The sequence below is a fragment of the Mesoplodon bidens genome, assembly GCF_964165515.1.
Source record: "Mesoplodon bidens genome assembly, contig: HAP1_SCAFFOLD_72, whole genome shotgun sequence".
In the NCBI taxonomy this organism is placed as follows: domain Eukaryota; kingdom Metazoa; phylum Chordata; class Mammalia; order Artiodactyla; family Ziphiidae; genus Mesoplodon; species Mesoplodon bidens.
The window spans coordinates 2,264,557-2,283,569 of record NW_027671438.1 but is presented as its reverse complement, the minus strand read 5'-3'; positions in this window follow the sequence as shown (position 1 = coordinate 2,283,569).

Here is a 19,013-nt window from a genome sequence, read left to right as displayed (position 1 = left end):
GACCCAACACAGCCAAAAATAAATAAATTAAAAAAAGATGATTCTTTAATAAATCAATCAATCAATCAATAAAGTGTGCTCTTAAGCATTTGCCAATTAAAGAAACTCAACCTAAAGACCCAAAGACCCCATCTGAGTTTGCTAAGTGATGCAGTGTTAATAAAACTGTGGCTCATTGGAATCTAGTGTGTTACAGGATTTTTTGCACACTTAGATCTTCAACTGATTTGGTTTGGATTCTAGTCAAATTACTTGTTACCTTGGTTAAGTGGGCTTGTGAAAAATACCTGATGTATACAACCATTTCCTATGGAGCTAATAGCTATGTGTTTGCTAAGTATTTTGTGAGAAGAAAAGATCAGAGAGCAAAGAAAGCTGGATTTCCTTAAAAGCACTGAACTGTAACATGTATGTAAAGACTGGGTAATTACTGGGCAGAAACAGGCCTGCCAGTAAAAGCCAACTATATGCAGCTCCCTTCTTTTGCTGAAAATCTGTCCTAGTTTCATGTTAAATTATATATTAAAAGAATACTACATTTTTCTATAATGATGTTTTTATAATATAGAGGGTATGTTTCTGACCAAAGACTCTACATCCACAATATATGACAAAAGCAAAGGTATAATGATAAAATATCATACTCAACTCATTTAAGTAGTAAAGTATATTCTAAACCTCATAATGGACAAATATAGTCACTGTGAGGTGGTTCTATAAGTCTCTAATATATTTTAAAAAGGTATATATCATGTTCAAACGAATTTCTACTATATCTTAAATTATGACTATATAAAATGAACACATTATCTTTAATGACCACTTATTTACACTAATATAAGTCTGTTCCCCAACAAGAAAGTTGTACATATGTATATGGGTGTTTGTATGAGTTAGGTAACTGGCATCTTTTAAAAAAACTGTTCAAGAAAGTTTGAAGTAATGAATTTTCATGTAGCATGAGGAGGTAATCAAAATCATTCTCCCATATTTCCTTAATTCTAAGGTACCTTATGTTGTATATGTCCTTAAGTTAGGGAAACTTTTTTTGGAAATAAAAAGCAAGTACACCAAATGCACACATTAGAAGGAAAATTCTGGTTTTATAAATTTTATAATGAAGAAAGAAAATGGAATACATAGTTTTATTTACCTTAGAATTAAATTTGAATTTAAGCTTAATTTCTACAGTAACATTTAGAAATTTTTATTATGCAGTCTTTCTTGATGATAATTTGTAATTTGCTATGATTGATTTAGAATTTCCAAATTTCCATCCATTTTTAGAATTCAAAATTTTGGCTAAAACCATCAATTATTTGAAATCCTCTCTCAATCTAGACTGTGCCTGAGACCAGTACCTGATCCTCTAGAGAGCTTCATGGAGAGTATAATAAGGGGAGCCCTTGTTGAGTAATTTATAATTGATTAACATCATCATGAATTGCTCCCAACTATATTCATGATTCTGAACACTTGCGATAATTGAAATACCAAAAGAATGAGTATAAAGCTATTAGGACAAGTGGATACTTGAGCCTACTCACAGTCTCTTTGAGGCAGAGGCTCATTTTGTGCATAGGTGTAAAGAAATATATTTTTGGAAAAATAATTCTAGTTCCAGTTAGAAGATGGTGAACTCAGAGATTTCATTTATCACTGCTCAAAGTGTTTAGAGCCATTGAAAACATTTCCCCCTAGACATTGACATGATGGACTTATTTTAATCAGCAATTACAAAAGTTGACCAAGTGCCAGGCATCAGTGAGTAGATTATTGGGCAAAAATCCGTTTTTTCCCCTTGTACAAAACATGGATGCATCCTGTTCAAGGACAGACTTAAACAGGTGAGGGAAAGTTTATTGAAAACTATTGCAGTTGGAGAGAGAGATTGGACTAAACTCTGCTGAAACAAAAGGTGGGACAGTTTATCAATTCTGGAGTGAGCTAGTGGACTGGTACTGGAGGACATTAGGAGGAGACTGGTTAATGTGATTAGGCCATCTGTGTGTGCTAATCAGCACTTATTGAAGTTAGACTCTTGCCTTCCCACAGAGAATGCGGTGCTATCTTTCTTGATGATTACATTTCAAAAACTGGATCCCATGTCCGTGAGAAAGACATTCCTGGGTTGTAAATCTGGCAAGATGACTAGAAGAAGATTTAGGAGTCAAAGGGGTGAAAAAAGAATTTGCATGTTTTTTAGAGTAAATGTTCTAAATAAGGGGAGGTCAAGGGCCTATAAGTCAGGAAGAAACCTGTCTAAAGTTTTATTAAGCTGAAAGGAATGTTAAGGCTGTCTTGGTCAATCTAAACCTTGAACGCAGGTACAGATGTTTGCCAAATCTAGAGAAAAGCCTACAAGTACGACCAGCTCCTTTACCTTTAATTTCCCATCCTCCCTAATCTGATTTAGGTATTTCACTTGTGTTGTCACAGGCTTACCAATATCACAGAATTTATCAGGTCAAATTGCAATTTTTTGTCTGTTTACTACTCTTGACACTGGACTGTAAGGTACCTGAGAACAGGGATCCTGTTTACATTTGTAACCACAGGACCTACTGTAATTCCCCTTACCTCAATTAATGCCTGCTAGAATAAACTGAATTCTAAAAAATTAACAGAAAAGTAGCTGAGATAGGAAATAAAAATGTGGGAATTACAAAAAAATTAAGAGCCTTTAGTTTAGTAAAATGAAGATGGTAAGGGAATATGATCAGAAGCCATATATTCCTAGAAGGTATGAAATTTTCTAGTAAATCCTAGAAAACTAGAAGTTGGCCACACCCAGTGGAGATAGGAAAGAGGGCTCACATTTAATGTACACTATATGGTAGACACTATGTTAGCATATCAAATTTAATCGTTTCTCTGTGAAGAAAGCACTGCAAACCCTATTTTATAAGTAAGAAAACTGATACCTGGAGTGGCCATATACCACCTACAGAACAGTGAACCAAGATTGAAAAACACTCACCTTTATGGCCCCAAGTCATAAAGCTATTAAACTTGGCTGCCTTAAACATAAATTATAATAGTTTAAGTTTAGGAGAGAAAAATGATCAATACTTTTAACTTTGCATATGAGATGATATCCCTAAGAAGGGATCACCCTCAAAATATAAATAGAATCAATAAGTATCAGATGTGTCTTTAAATACTAGAGACAAGCAAGGGTGTAAAGAAAACTGGTGATGTTTGGGGGTACCTTCCAAAACTTTTGAAGGTGGTGTCCCCACAAGGAGACTCTGTCTCTTGGTAGCACCATCAGCTCTGCTTCTGGATTGGATGGATATTGAGATGACATTAGAAGTGCTCTTCTCTTAGAGTTAGGACATTCTCGGATTCTTTAGTAATGAAATACCTTTGATTCTTTGCTTTATCACCAAAAAAGATCGTTTAAAGGAACAACCTTTTTGTTTTTCCAGATACACACTGGGAATGCTATTTACCAACTCTCACTACATGCTAGAGATATGATGGTAGTCCCCTTATATATCCCAGTATACCGTACAGAAAATATTAAGGCTACTGGCATCAGTCCCATATGGTTAAATAAGCTGTTTAAAGGAGGATATTCCTGAACTGGAGAGGGATGTCTGGGACAAGAGCAAGCAGGATGGAGAGGATTTAATCAACAATTTAGTTTTATCTGGAAGCCTGATAAAATTCAAATACCCATGTCTCGCTTACATGGGACTTAGTTTTCAACATAATATGGCTTGACAATTTTTCTTAAGAATTTGGGATGAGAAGGAAAAACATAATAATTTAATCTAGTCAATAAAAGGAATATTGATGTTCCTCTTATTTCTTTGAAATCCTTTGGTAAATTTATTGACTTGTCATCTGACTGACTTTTACCCTTCTCTAGAAAAAAAGCATACCGGGAGGAAGTAAGACCTAGTGCTCTTTAGTGTACTCTTGGCATTCTTCCAACTCTTCTGGAAAACATCATTCTATCACTTATATTCCTGTAGAACTGTAAGTTGAAATGAAGAACCCTCTTGCCCAGCCTCTTACACAAAAGTATCACGATATTCTTTAAAAGACCCTATCCAAACAGACACATTTTAAATAATTATTAGTTCACCATCATGACCCAACCAGACTGCAAGGTTGCTTAGCAACAGAATCAGGCACTCTTAACAGGAACATGCATGGGAACAATGGTGAAAAGTGATGGAGATCTTACAAAGGTAAATTCTTTGAATTAAATCTTTGTGAAAAGACATCACAGGGAAAATATGTTTTTTAACCTAAGAATTGTCTCCTGAGATTGATATATTATTTCATAGCTAAACATCAACCACTTTCCATAGAATAGGTAGAACAATGGAACTTTTAGTCTTTACATAATTTAGGGCACTTACAAAACATTATTTATCAGTGTTAGCTTGAAAATGAATAATATTTCTGTGTCGTCCCATTATCTTTAAAACTGTATAGATATATAAAGAAAGGAAGTTACTTACAAAAATAAATACTGCAAATGTATTTGATTAACGATGTTTTAATTTTATGTCATATGTAATTAGACTATAAAAATTGTATTCTTTTAAATTTGAACAAGATCTAAGTATATATATATGTATATATATGTATACATACATACACACAAACATGCATTATCTATCTAATTCCCATTTCCAGTGGAAAAGAAAAGAAAAAGCCTGCAAAGCATTGTCTCTTTGGGACTCCTAGATTGACTAATTTTTGGCTGAATGGGCTGATTTTATACTACAATACCTGTAAAGGTACTAACTTGCTTCTATTAGTAAATGGAAGAAAATCCAGTACATATAGGCTCTGTTGATGCAATATGTAAACACCCAGCAAGTTCAAAGAGTAAGCTCAACATCCTGGCAGAAGACTTCAACTTTGACCCTAGTCCCATCTCTGGCTTGGACAATTCACTTAACCACCATAGACCTCATATTCCTCATCTCTAAAAGGAGGCCTCCAAGATTATTTTCAGCTCTAAAATTCCTAAAGTTCATGTCCATCAACTCTAAGTAGCATCATTCTTTTTTCTCACAGAAGAATTGTTTGTTTTAGTGCATTGGTTATTTGACTACTGTCTTTATGTAAATACTAGAAGTAGCAGGCTTGTTCGCCAATACATTCAAGTATCAGGCAGAAAATTTTCAATACTGGGTTTTTGTTTGTTTCTTTCTTTCTTCACTGCTGATTGCATGTTGCAGAGCTGATTTTTAGTTTCTGGAGGTTAAAAACATGCTGGTGTAGATATAATGTGCTGCAGCCATTTATATCACCAGCCATAATGTTTTAAAACAACTGGCTTTTTTGCATAGTCTTAGAAGAGGGTTAGATGAGCACTTCTGTCTTCCTTTCCTTGAGAAGTTTTATAACAACACCGAAAGGTCATCTTTAAAATGTCAGACAAGATTAACAACAAAATCTTGGAAGACAGCCCGTCCACCAAGGAAACAAACCCAAAGGACTCTTTACAGATGCAAATCTTAAATAAGCAACAGAACCTGAGAGTGGGCTGAGGGCAGGGGAGAGAAATACTTTGTAACAAAGAAATACATTCAAGAGATGCCTCATGGCCTTGAACTGTTGGAAAGGAGTAGCAGTAAACAAACCTGGCCCCCAGCAATTGCTAAAGGGCACATTCATTAGGAAGTTGGAAGCAAGAAGTCTAAGATCATGAGTCAGAGAAGCAGAATCATGAGCCACACCCACACTGGGTTCTCTATGCTATTGTTACAACCAAGAGAAGTTGATGTAAATATTTTAATTGCAAGGAATTGAAAAAGTGGTTTTTAATCTCACTAGTTGATGCCAGGCCCGGTTTTTGATTATACAACTGAGGATGTAGCTCTATAGTCCTGACAGCTGAGTAGTAGAGAAGATGCAGTTTTCTTCCCACAAAAATACCACTTCTCCTACTAACAATTCTAAAGGGAGAGAAAGCCTTTAACAGAGAACACATTAAAGGAGAGTCACAGTTATTTAAAACCAGAAACTTAAATATTGATGGAAGAAGCAAGTAGGTTTAGGAAGAGAGCAAGCTACAGAAATTGATAAAAGCTTTGCACTTTTAGTTGATATTTTTAAAATTATAAACAGAAATGGAGAATTCTCTGCAATTTGTATTTTATCCAGTATTCAACTAAGTGGCCTATTAGTTTAGTAGGATGAAAAGTATCTTGCTGGCAAATGTGGAAACTAATACAGAAACAAAATTATAAGGCAGAGACATATTTTTTGTAGCAAAGGATTTCACCAGCTTTGTCAAGGTTGACACAAGAATCATATTATAGTTATACTTAATATAAATGTTAGATTATGTAATACATAAATGTATATTCAGTAGAAATAGTCAATAAATTGTACATAATGTACTACAGTAGTAAATGTTAAGTTCTTTTCAATGAATACTTTATAGTGTTTTTGCGATCTTTATAAAGAGCCTAGTTTTTAAATAAATACTATTTCAAATTTGGGGGATGAGAAGTTTAAAATAAGATGAACCAGATTTCTACAATCCATTTTCTGATGCTCAAAGTGGGCAGACTACAAAATGGAGCATGGCTGAGGCCATGTGGTAATCTGTGTGTTCCTTGCACTGTTTGAATTATATTATACATCCGTAATATGCAGGGGCACAAATCACTCATAGGTTATGCTTTGTAGGCAAACTTTTACACACAAATAACAACTAATTAGAATAGACCTTAGCAAAACCGTGATGTTTGCTTGTTTCATCAAGCTCCACTTTCTGAGTTTCCCCTGTGAGTCTATTTATTGCTCTGTCTTCTCTATTCCCTAATACCCTCTGCAGAACACTTATGCCCTCAAGTTCTCTTCCCTCTTGCACATCATCAAAACTTGCTTTTGGATCATTCAGGCTGAGGTAAAAATGACTACGATCTTAAAGCACAACCAGTATTTGAATTTTAATGGGAAAAAAAAGATTTAAGCTAAAGGGATGAGATTCTGAGATAAAGGGATGAGAGTTGAGTGCCAACCATCAGTTAGTAGATGAGAAGACATATAGTTGGAGAGATGCAATCATATGAAAGGCTCAAGATATCAGAAAATAGAAACCAAAACTATTTCTTCTTAGTTCATAAATAGGGTGTAGGTTTACTAAAGAGGACATTAAAATTGCTCCCTGTTTCCTGAACCCAATCCAACCAGCAAGGGAAAGGAGTTGAATAATGTGGCATTTGAGTTGGTTAATGGCAGGGAGAATTCAGCGTGGAATTACAGATGTAAAATGGATATCAGGATGTTATTTGTGTGTATGTGTCCATCGTGTATGTGTATAGCTGTCATCTAGGAAAAGACATTTAAATCTTCTAGAGTTATTAATTCACTGAGAAGAAACGATAAACTTCAGAGTCATTTTGTTGCTCAATTGGGTCCTATTTGAAGGATGAATCAATAACCATGATTTCCTTGAATGGTCTCTCAAGGCTATTGTTTTTTTATGGCCGTGGTATGCAAGGGGGTTGTTCTGAAAGGACACAAACAGGTAATTCTCTCTTTCAAGGATTTTGGTCGTAGTAGTTGAGCAAAAACTACAGTATGATAGAAAGCAGTTCGTTTTCTTTGTCTCATATACAGAGTTAAAATTAAAAAGTGAAAAGACCCTACGTTTTATCATTTTATATTCAACACTGATCTACATAAGTGTTAAAACAAATTGATCTTACTACCCATTATGATTATTAAGGTACCAATAAAAATTCACTTTGAAAACGATTCCTGAATATGGATACATTTTGTATTCAGAATCACATGGAAAAAGAAGCCTCTTAATTTACATGGGCCAGTGTCCCATAGTTATTGATCATTATTCATGGGAAATAAATTAATTTTCTAACATCCATCATTTGCTATTTTTTTTAAACAAAAGAGGGATTTTATTGTTCAGCACAGGGAAGCATAGCCATCATTTTATAATAATTAAATGTAGTATAATCTATAAAAATATTGAATCACTATGTTGTACGCCTGAAACTAGTATAATATCGTAAGTCATCTATACATCAATAAAAAGAGGTATTTTACTTTTCTTATCAGCTGTTCTGTTCTTTGGTAAGAAGTGAGGAAAAAAACACTTACTGATTCTAAGGAAATCAGATCCTTGATTTGCCTGATGATTATGAATATGATAAATGTGTTCTCTACAGAACAGTAGCTCTTAATCAAAAAAAGGCCAGCTCTAACATATTCTACAAAGAAGACTGTGCCAAGATATAGCAATCTTTTATGATTCTTTTGAAGTTTAAACAAAGAGTGTACTCTGCATGAATTTTATCTTTCAACTAAATCATTCTACTGGAATTTATGATGCTATAGTACTAGTTTACGAAGAAAGTGTAGTAGGCTTCACATATCTCCATATCTTATATTGATGGCATTTAAATTCTAATACCAAACTGTTATTGTTTCATAAACTAGGAGAAAATTACGCTTATAACAAGCAGGAGAAGCTGGCAGAAACAATAGATTTTCCATTCTTTGCTTTCTATTGTTTGTAAAACTAATTACCCTAGTTGACCAATTAATGACAACACATGATGAAATTTTCCTGACTGCTGATTAATTAGCTCTAATTTCACTAGCTTTGTTACTGCTAAGCCTTCCACTAATTCTATGTGTGAATGTCTTCTTACCCTACTCCTCCTACTTTCCTCTTTGAACTTCCTCATATGTAGAGAACCCATTTGATTGACTTAAGCATCAGAAGATACTTATAATCAGAGAAAAAGCAAAAAAGAATGACTATAATGCCAATTAGTATAACTATTAATTAGAAATTATGTTTTGAGGATTTTCAGACAGAAGAGGAGTAGAAATGATAATAGTTTAGATTTAGGAAAGCTGTAGTACACAAAGAGAACCCCAAATCACACCACAGATAATTTTGCAGGAATTTAATATATCTGATATACACTCAATTTGTGCCCATGAATGGTGAGCAACTAGAAGTAAAGGAGAATCACATAGTTACATTTCTGGACAAATCAGGTTATCAGAATGATGTAATAAGGGCAGTTTACCTCAATCACTTCTTAGGCTTTCTTATTTACTATGCTAAATGTTAAATGAGATTTCTGAGTAAAAGCATTACAATGACTTCAGCATTGTGGGACATGAAACACAGTGAGAACTCAGAGCAAGGAAGGAAATAAGTCAGGTAAGAAGGAAAAAGAATTGAAAGAGCTGAAAGATGGATTACTTGGCTGTCAGGTGGTAGGAGAGTTTATTTGTGCTTTTTCTTAATCTTCATAATGCTCTTGTCAGAATGGTAGTAACATACCCATTTTTTTTTTTTAGATGAGCGACCTTTAACTGTAGGTTGCACGTGATTGTCTGCCAGGTTTTCAAGTCTGTGATGGGGACAGTAATGTCAGAAATTTCAATCCCAGTCAAATCAAGACCTGGTAGAAACACCATTATGGCAGTGCATAGTTTTGACCCAAATTTGACCACATTAAAATGTTGTTCTTTCTTCTCCAGGATGATAGTCTGTATTTCAAGAAGAATTCTAATTCTAGCCCCATAACAATTTCTCTGAGTTCTTTGTGCCAACTAAAGCCTTTGATTGATTTGCATATTAGCAAAGCCCTGGAATTCTATGCAAAATGCTATGAATAGTTAGCAAATATCAAAAGGATGCAGAGCCGTTATCAGATTCTCAAAACTCAATCAGATTATCTAAGAGTTTACATGAAATGAGGTAATGAATGCCCTTTCTGGATCCAAACATTATAATATTTTTAATCCTTACCGTGGTCCCTGAAATGTCTATTATCTCTAATTATCAGTAAGGGAACTGAGGCGTCGTAAAGTCTAAGTAAGTGAGAGGTCTGGAATTCAAATCCAGGCCAGTTTCAGTGTTGAACACCACTAATTCTATAGCCTACACTGCATTCTATACTCTCACTGTAGATAATCAATAAATGTTCATTTATTTCCTTTACCCCAGTTGGGGACAAAGAACATGGGTGGGTGAAAGAAAGCACAGATTAGTTTTAATGTAAATGATATAATAATAATGCTAGTCAGCAGTTACAGAATATTCATATTGTGCTAGGAGTTGAGCATTAAGTACTTTACAGGCATTCTTTTATTTAAAATCTCATATATATAATACCTACCTTAGGAAGTAGGTAATATAAATGTGCCAAGGTGATTGAAATAACGTGGTCATGTACAGTCAATGAAACTGGGAAGGAGTTTTCTGGGCTGATGGTTGAATTTTGGCCAAGACATTAAGGGGAGAAGGGATGAGCACTGGTGGGGAGACTGAAAACTTATTCATCATAGGGAGAAAGCACTGGTGGAAGCATTGTACTGCTTGCTTAAGAACTGTTACCCTCATAACCCAAAAACTGAGGTTTTGCTGAAAGCTGAAGGCAGATTTCTTGCAGTGTGAAAAAGAAGTTACTGATATCTCTTCATGTTTGAACCTGACTGTTTTGCAGATTTGTTGAAATGACTCAAGTTCTCTTTCAGATCTAGACTAAATGTCTGTATCATAGCATTAGGGCCCATGAAGCAGCATCTGCAAGCCCATACTCACCTCCCCCCTTTTTAGTGTTTTGCACTCTGTAAAAGCAAACAACAGCAACAACAATATCTTATTTCCTTTTATCTATAGTTATTATTCATCTTTTCAAGAAACCCATTTGATATATTTATGCTAAAATATAAATGAGATTTTTCCAGTTTTATTGAGATTGAATTGATATATAATATTGTATCTGTCCAAGGTGTACAATGTGATGATTGATATATATATATATATATATATATATATATATATATATATATATATATATATATAGTGTGAAATGACTACCACAATAAATTTAGTTAACCTTAATTCACATAATTACAAATTTTATTTTTGTGATGAGAACTTTCAAGATCTACTCTCTTAGCAAATTTCAAACGTAAAATACGGTATTGTTAACTGTAGCGACCAAGCTGTACATGACATCACGATTACTCACTTATCTTATAACTAGAAGTTTTTATCTTTTGATCATCTTCACTCATTTTCCTCACCTCCAACCCCCAGCTCTGGCAACCATCATTCCTTTCTTTCTATCATGAGTTCAGCAGTTTAGATTTCACATATGAGATCCTAAAGTATTTATCTTTCTCTGTCTGACATTTCATTTAGCATAATGCCCCCCAAATCCACCCATGTGGTCACAAATAGCCAGATTTCCTTCTTTATCATGGCTGAATAATAGTAGGTTGCATGCACCCCATTTTCTTCATCCATTCATCCACAAAAATCACTGAGGTTGTTTCCATGTCTTGGCTACTGTATTGGGTTGGCCACAAAGTTCATACAGTTAATGAATACACTGTTCAATAAAACTTGGTGGAAATGAAAAATGTGTCTTTCATTTTTACTTAAAATAAATCTTTGACAAAGCGAGCTAGGCATCCCTTTGAGTAATGACTTATATGGCATTGAAATATTTTAAACATATGAACAGTAATAGCTTAAATGACAAATGTTACTAATATTGACACAATTGATCAAGGAGAATATGTTAGAATATGTTAAAATGCAGATGGACAGTGAAAGAACAAATATAACTTTTAACTAAATATTGTCTTGATATTTAGACCATTGATTAAGAGCATGATAACAGGTTTCATCCATTTCAAGAAAGCAGAATATTTGCAGATCACTTAACATTTACTAGGTATGTTCTCAGTCTGGAAGGATATATTTCATTTACATGTGTCATTTAATTTAACTGCATCCCTCTGTAATAGATAGTGTTATCCCTATTTGCAGAAAGGAAACAGGTTCAGAAAGATTAAGAATGTTACCTAATTCTAGTAAGTAGCCAAACCTAAACTGATCTAATTCCAGGGCAAAGCTCTTTCTGACACATCAGTGTGGGTCTTTATCTCTTTGAGAATTGTTGAACATTAAAAGCCTTCTTCCAGGTAAATGCGTAAAGAAACAACATGAGCAATGATATAACAATACAAGTCTCACTAAATAATTGGTGTGTTTGGCCTTGCTTTTGCTGATAGATCTTTTGCAAAATTGCTTTTCTCTGAGATAGTGGACTTTAAATATTTTCTTTGAAGACTTTCCTAAACTATACCTATCAGAAAGCTACTTTGCTTTCAGGCTAAAGAAAAATGAAAGCTTACTTAACTACACTTAGGTGCCAGGGTCATACTATGAACTCTACACCTGCCAGGATTCACGCTAAGATAGGGTGGCTCCGCAAACTGTCCATAGTACTGTGATTTCGTTCTGATATTTTGAAGTAGAAATAATTTAATAACTATTCACAAAAGAGAGAAACACTGTTTCTTGGTCCTCAATATCATACTGCTGTAGGCTACTTCTTTTTCTCTTCTGTTGCCCCTTAGTATAGAGAGTGTGTTTTGGGGACCCTCCTTCACGATCTTCTCCATTCCAAGAGCATCTTACATAAATCCAGGACTTCTCAAGCAGGCAGTTTTGCCAGATGGTCTTAGGGTTGGTTGTACCCATATATGTATAATCCTGATCTTCTCAAGTAAGTTCCTTATAGAGCATAATGGCTAAGAGAATTGGTGCTGATACCAGACCTGAGTTCAAATCCTGCCTATGCCCCTAACTAGCTGTGTAACCTTGGAGAAGTAACTTAAGCCCCTTAAAGGGATTAGATTTATCACCCGGAAAATGGTATAATAAATGCATCTACCCCATATGGTTAGTGTGTAAATTAATGTAACTTGAGATGGTGCATGTTAAGCATTAGCACAGTGCCTGTCTTTTGTTAGTAATAACTGCTTTTTTTATTAATTATTCTCTATATATGAGACATTATTATCTTGTCTACTCTAAAGTTCCAGCATTAACTCAGGCGTAGCTTCACCAAGTACTGATCATGTGACCTTGGCCTCTCATTGCCTCAGTTTTCTCATTTGTAACACGGGTATAATAATAGGCTTATTTCATAGGCCTATGAGGAAAACCTCATATATGTATGTGTGTGTGTGTGTCTATATATATGTATTTAAACAGTGTCTTAGAATAGTGTCTGGCACATGATAAGCATTACAGAGTATTGCCTGCTGCTACTAGTACTGCTATTATGAGAACTAACTGTTGAGAATAATCCTTCATATACTGGTTTATTCCACTGAAGATAAAGGAAACTAATAGAATGTTAGAAATCAGATTAAACACAGAAAGCCAATAAAATATACCAAGACAGAAGATGATGAGAGTGTAAAAACATAGAAGAAATAAATGGTTTTTGTTTCTCTTATTCTTTTTCTTTTTTAAAGAAGGAAAGAGCCTAGAAATAGGACAAAAACTATTCATTGGCTATACTGACATGGGATCGCTGGTGACCTTCATAAGTAAAATTTCAGGACAGTGGGCAGTGAGATTACGGTGAGAGAAGTCAGATGGATGTAAATTATAGTGTAAATGGGACGTGAGGAAATGGAAACAATATATGAAGATAACAATTTTGAAAAGTTCAGACATGAATTGGCTAAAGAAGATATGCAGGGATTAGGGGAGGAGGGAGGCTTTCATGTTGCACGTATAGTTTTTAACATTTTAAGTTGGAGTTACTAGTGTAGAATGAGGTTGAATTTTGGCAAGAATCATTCATAAGGAGTAGATGGGCTGTAGAAAATGCAGTGCTGTGAAGTACTTGAGAAGATGAGAGAAAATGAAATGCTATCTGTAGTGCACATGGCCTTTAAACTTTAACTCCTGTAGTAAAAGGGAATACAAAGATCAATGCAAATGCTAATGAATTAATGGATTTGGCAATGGACTATTTACTGACTTCTGTGTTCTTAATGAGTTATGAAGCACCTCACCAGCTCACAGTGAAGGAAGTAGAGAGGATGGAGGTTAAGTAAAGCTTCTAAGAAAATAGTCCTTAAGGAGAATTAGAAAGAGCTTACTGTAAGTCAGAGCAATATTTCCAGTCTTGAAAATCCATCTGAAGCTGGTGATTATTAATTTATTGGAATACCAATTTGCCCTGCCACATGATTTTTCTCCAGCTACCTGGATATAAGTTACACAGAGGCAGAAGAGAGTGAGAGATAACAATCGAGGGAAAATACAATTAGTATTTTTTTTTTTTTACCTTTTTCCACTTCCCCGCTCCAACTCTGGGGAGCCTTCACGGACATGGCTGCCCTCCCAGCCTCCAGCAGCACTCTGTTATCAAAGAATTCAAAGAAATGGAACATAGGTTTCCAACTTATTCATTTAGCAAAATCAAAAATTATATATAGTGTCTTCCGTTGGCAAAGATTTTTGCAATATAATTTGGTTCCATCTTTTGACAAGTAATTTGGCAATGTCTAGCAAGATAAAAATGTTAATAGCTTTTTACACATTAATTCTAATTCTGGATGCTTATGCCAATAAATACTTTATAATCCAGAAAATTATTATATAAAGATGCTCATTGTCATGTCATTTGTAATAACCAAAAATTGGAAACACCTTTAATTGTTAACAATAGGAAAACAGTTTAGGAAATATCCACTTAGTAGAAAGTTACACAGTTACTATATTATAATTACAAGATGATGGAGCAAAATAGAATAATGCTTAATAAAGAAAGAATGAAGAAAGCTGACCTACAATTGTCTCTTCCTTATGACAGTAATTATGTAAACATATAAATATTTATTAAAACTTAAAACCAAAATAAAGTTTTAAAAGCTCTGTATCAGTAATGGGGATTTTATGTTTGTTTCAAAATATTTTTTAACATAACTCTTATAATTTTGTTTTTTCTACTCCTTTTCTTAAGAATTTCTGATTATTACCTCATTTTTCATTCCATAGTTTCAAATAAAGTCAGCAATTTTATCATCAGAGAAGATTAGACTTATTTGACAGTTCATAATTCTAAGTTATTTGGTATAAAAAGACCATATACACTTGTAGGTGCTTTCAAAATAATATTTCGAGAATTTTTTTTTTTTTGCTTAGTCTTTCCTAGTATGGAGATTAAGCAAACTACCTAAAATTGCTAGCCATTCTTTTTTCACTTTTCTCATTTTATTCATTTATCTTGCTCTTCACAGAAATGATAACAAATGAGTCTGCAGTTGCATCTGCCAATTTCTTAAATCCTCTATTATCCACATTATGAAATCATACTTATATGAATGCTTCCAGTATTTTCAGAGCTCTTTAGTTATTATACTTTAGCATTCTGTATGAAGTATCTTATGTAAGTGTAAAATTTAGACTCAACTTCTGGAAGCTTTTGATTTCTTAGTTCAAAAGTGAGAGATCCTTAGTTCAGCCATATTATTAACAATTACTTGTATAGTAAGAAGCTCCTAAATTATTATTTTATGGATACCTGGCAGTTTTCTTGCCATTTCTCAGAGGTTCTCTATTAAACACATTCTCTCTCTTTCTCTCTCTCTCTCACACACACGTTGTGATTAAAAGCAGAGACTTTGGCATTATGAAGTCTAAGTTTCAATTTCCAGTTCTGTAGTTTCTGGGCCACTTCACTTTAGGCAAGTAACCTAATGTCTCTGAACCTTGTTATTTTCATCTGTAAAATGGAGATTACAATTATATCAGACAATCATCAGAACATCCGTAATGATTTTAGAGTTTCAGAGTCAGGTACAAGCAGGCACTCAGTAAATGGCTAGTGCTTTTATTACTTTATTATTATTTAGGTCTTGGTTTTCCTTGAGTCTGTGAGTCCCCATAATGAAATGTAATTTCCAGTAGATTGAGTAATACCTATTTTCACCAAAAAATTTAACTGAGTTCATTACTTTCTGTGCAACCCAGATTAGTTTTCTGCCTTTTTTTCTGTGCCGTCTGTAGGTGTTCAATAGATTTATTTAATAAATGTATGAATGCATGAATGCGTAGATGAATTTTTAAATGCTTCTTTTTGAGAAGGTAGAACAAATGTGACACCGTAAAACAGATAAGAAAATAGTCCATGGAAAAAATGGCAAAGTCACATATGTGCCCAGGGCCAGCCTAAGGAGTATTGTTTTTTTTTTTTTTTTAAGGAAAAATGTGTTGAATAGCTTATTTTAATTATTTTTATAAGTTAAGTACAGGGGGCTTCCCTGGTGGCGCAGTGATTCAGAGTCCGCCTGCCGATGCAGGGGAAACGGGTTTGTGACCCGGTCCGGGAAGATCCCACATGCCGCGGAGCGGCTGGGCCTGTGAGCCATGGCCGCTGAGCCTGCGCGTCCGGAGCCTGTGCTCCGCAACGGGAGAAGCCACAACAGTGAGAGGCCCGCGTACCGCAAAAAAAAAGTTAAGTACAGGGACTTCCCTGGCGGTCCAGTGGTTAAGACTTCACCTTCCAATTCAGGGGGTGTGTGTTCAATCCCTAGTCGGGGAGCTATGGTCCCACATGCCTCACAGCCAAGAAACCAAAACATAAAACAGAAGCAGTATTGTAACAAATTCAATAAAGACTTTTAAAGTGGTCCACATCAAAAAAAAAAAAGTTAAGTACAAAAATTTGCTGATGATTTACATATTTAGCACCAATCAAATAATGTGAGATTAGCTGTACTAAAACAGAAGGTTGAGCTACATTCACATTAAGTGACATTATATGGTCTAAATTTATGGAAAACTTCTGAAATGGGTGATAAAAAGTAAGATGGTGAGTGACCTTTGAGCAGAAAAAGACAGAAAGAGAAATGGCCTTTTCTACATTCTATTGTGCCTCTAAGTAAAATGCTTGGTCATCTAGCTACAAAGCTATGTGTCATTTGGCTTTAGGCACCTACTGTGATTTACCTTGTGAAGATCAGATTTTGCCATGGAGAGGATTTGTAAAAGTATCACACATTCCAGTACCATTGGCAACCACAGCTACCAAAAACTCCAATTTAACTTGATGAACCTAATGTCAGATGATAGTATCATTTCCTTGTGGGTGTTTTCGGAAAAGGTGGGTAGGAAATGTATAAAAGTGAATACTTTATTGACTGAAATAACAATTCATCATTTTGAAAACATAAAATACATTAAAGTTGTTATAGCATCATGCATTAATATTTCACTGTACTTTAGACATTGCCTACAATCAATGTTTTCTGCCCTTTGAAACAGAATCTTTTTTGTGGTATGCATTAATCATATAAAAGATTAAACACTGAAAAGAAATTCAGCCTTTAAAGACAATTTGCTTTGATTTATTCAGTGGGTTCTTCCAAAAAGTTAATACAAGAATTATTGCTTGTTGAATTGGAGTTACAAATTCTTTCAGAGTTACTTAGTATTTTCTGTAATATCAGTATCAAGGAAGGTAAAGCAAATTGACATATTCATTAGGAAATACAGGCACATAATCATAAAACAAGAAAACACAGCGTTTTTATAGACTTTATTTTTTAGAAGTGTTTTAATTTTACAGAAAAATTGAGAAGATAGTATAAAGTGTTTCCATATACACTATACCCATTTCCCTCTATGATGATCCACTTCTATTAGTATGTTACATTGTTACAATCAATTAACAAATATTGATACATTATCATTTATTATAGCCCATCCATTAGTAAAGTTCCTTAGGTTTTACCTAATGTCCTTTTTCTATTCCAGGATTTCATCCAAAATATCACATTACCTTTAGTTGCCATGTTTCCTTAGGCTCCTCTTGGGTTTGATAGCTTCTCATATTTTCCTTGGATGACCTTGACAATTTTGAGTAGTTAGTTTTTTGTAGGATGCCCACTACTAGAATTTGTTTGATGCATTTTTCATGATAATATTGGGATTATGTGTTTTGGGGAGGAAGACCACAGAGTAGAAGGGTCATTCTGTAAGATCACATCAAGTGTACAAAGTATCAATATGCATTATGAATGCTGAGGTCGACCTTGATCACCAGGCTGAGGTAGTGTTTTTCAGGTTTCTCCATTGTAAGATTACTGTTTTCCCATTTTCATGCTGTACTTTTTGGAAGGAAGTCAATATGCTCAGCCCACAACTAAGGAAAAGGGAGTTATGCTTCAGATGGGGTACTACATAAACTATTTGGAATTCTACTGCACTGGAGATTTATCTATTCTCCTGCATTTATTTATGTATCCAATTATTTATTTATATCAGAAAAACTCATGGATTTTTATTTTATACTTTGGGTTATAATCTAATTCTACTTTAGTTACTTTGTTCCTCAAATTGCTCTAGTCCTGACCCTTGTGAACTCTTTTCAGTTGGCTCTTGTGCCACTCTGAGGTATCCCCATCCTGTATTTTTTTTTTGGAACTTCCTTCCTTTCTGACACTATAAGATGGTCTTGTCTATAAATCTTGTATATTTACTGCCCTAGTCCTAGAATCAGCTATTTCTTCAAGGATAACTAGGTCTTTTTAGTGGAGAACGGTATTAGACAGCAGGATCTGGGTGTGGGGTGTGCTAATTGCTGCTCGGATGTCATTGCTTCTAGATCTTCTCAGCTGACAGAGCAAAGAGATAATATGTGTGTACATGACCCACGTATAGGCACATATCTATAAGTATCTCTCTACATAACCATGTGTATTAAGGTAATATGAAGCAATATTAAGCTAAACATGAACGTATATTGATGTTTCCAACTTTAATCTGTTACCACATAGATCATCTTAGCCTCATCTCTTGCTTATCTTTAAATTTCAACTCCAGCAAAACACTTGGCTTTTAGAAGTATGAAAATCAAATTGTAGCAACTTTGGGAAGCCACATCATCTAGCAGAATAATTCTTAAAGGGCAAGGTGTTTATCATCAAATTTTAATTTACAATCAGCAGTACTTTTTAACATCAGTAGGCCTCCAGACCTCTGCTTCCAAGAAGATGAAGTAGCCCATTTCTCCCAGGTTCTCCCACTTAAAACTAAAACCCTGAACATAACAACAAACAAACATAGGAAGACGCTGAAAGGTGGAAATGAGAAGGCAGACTTAACTAGGGACTTTGGGACTTGAGGAATAACATGGTGATGAGTCCCCTGTGTTTCCTGTTGC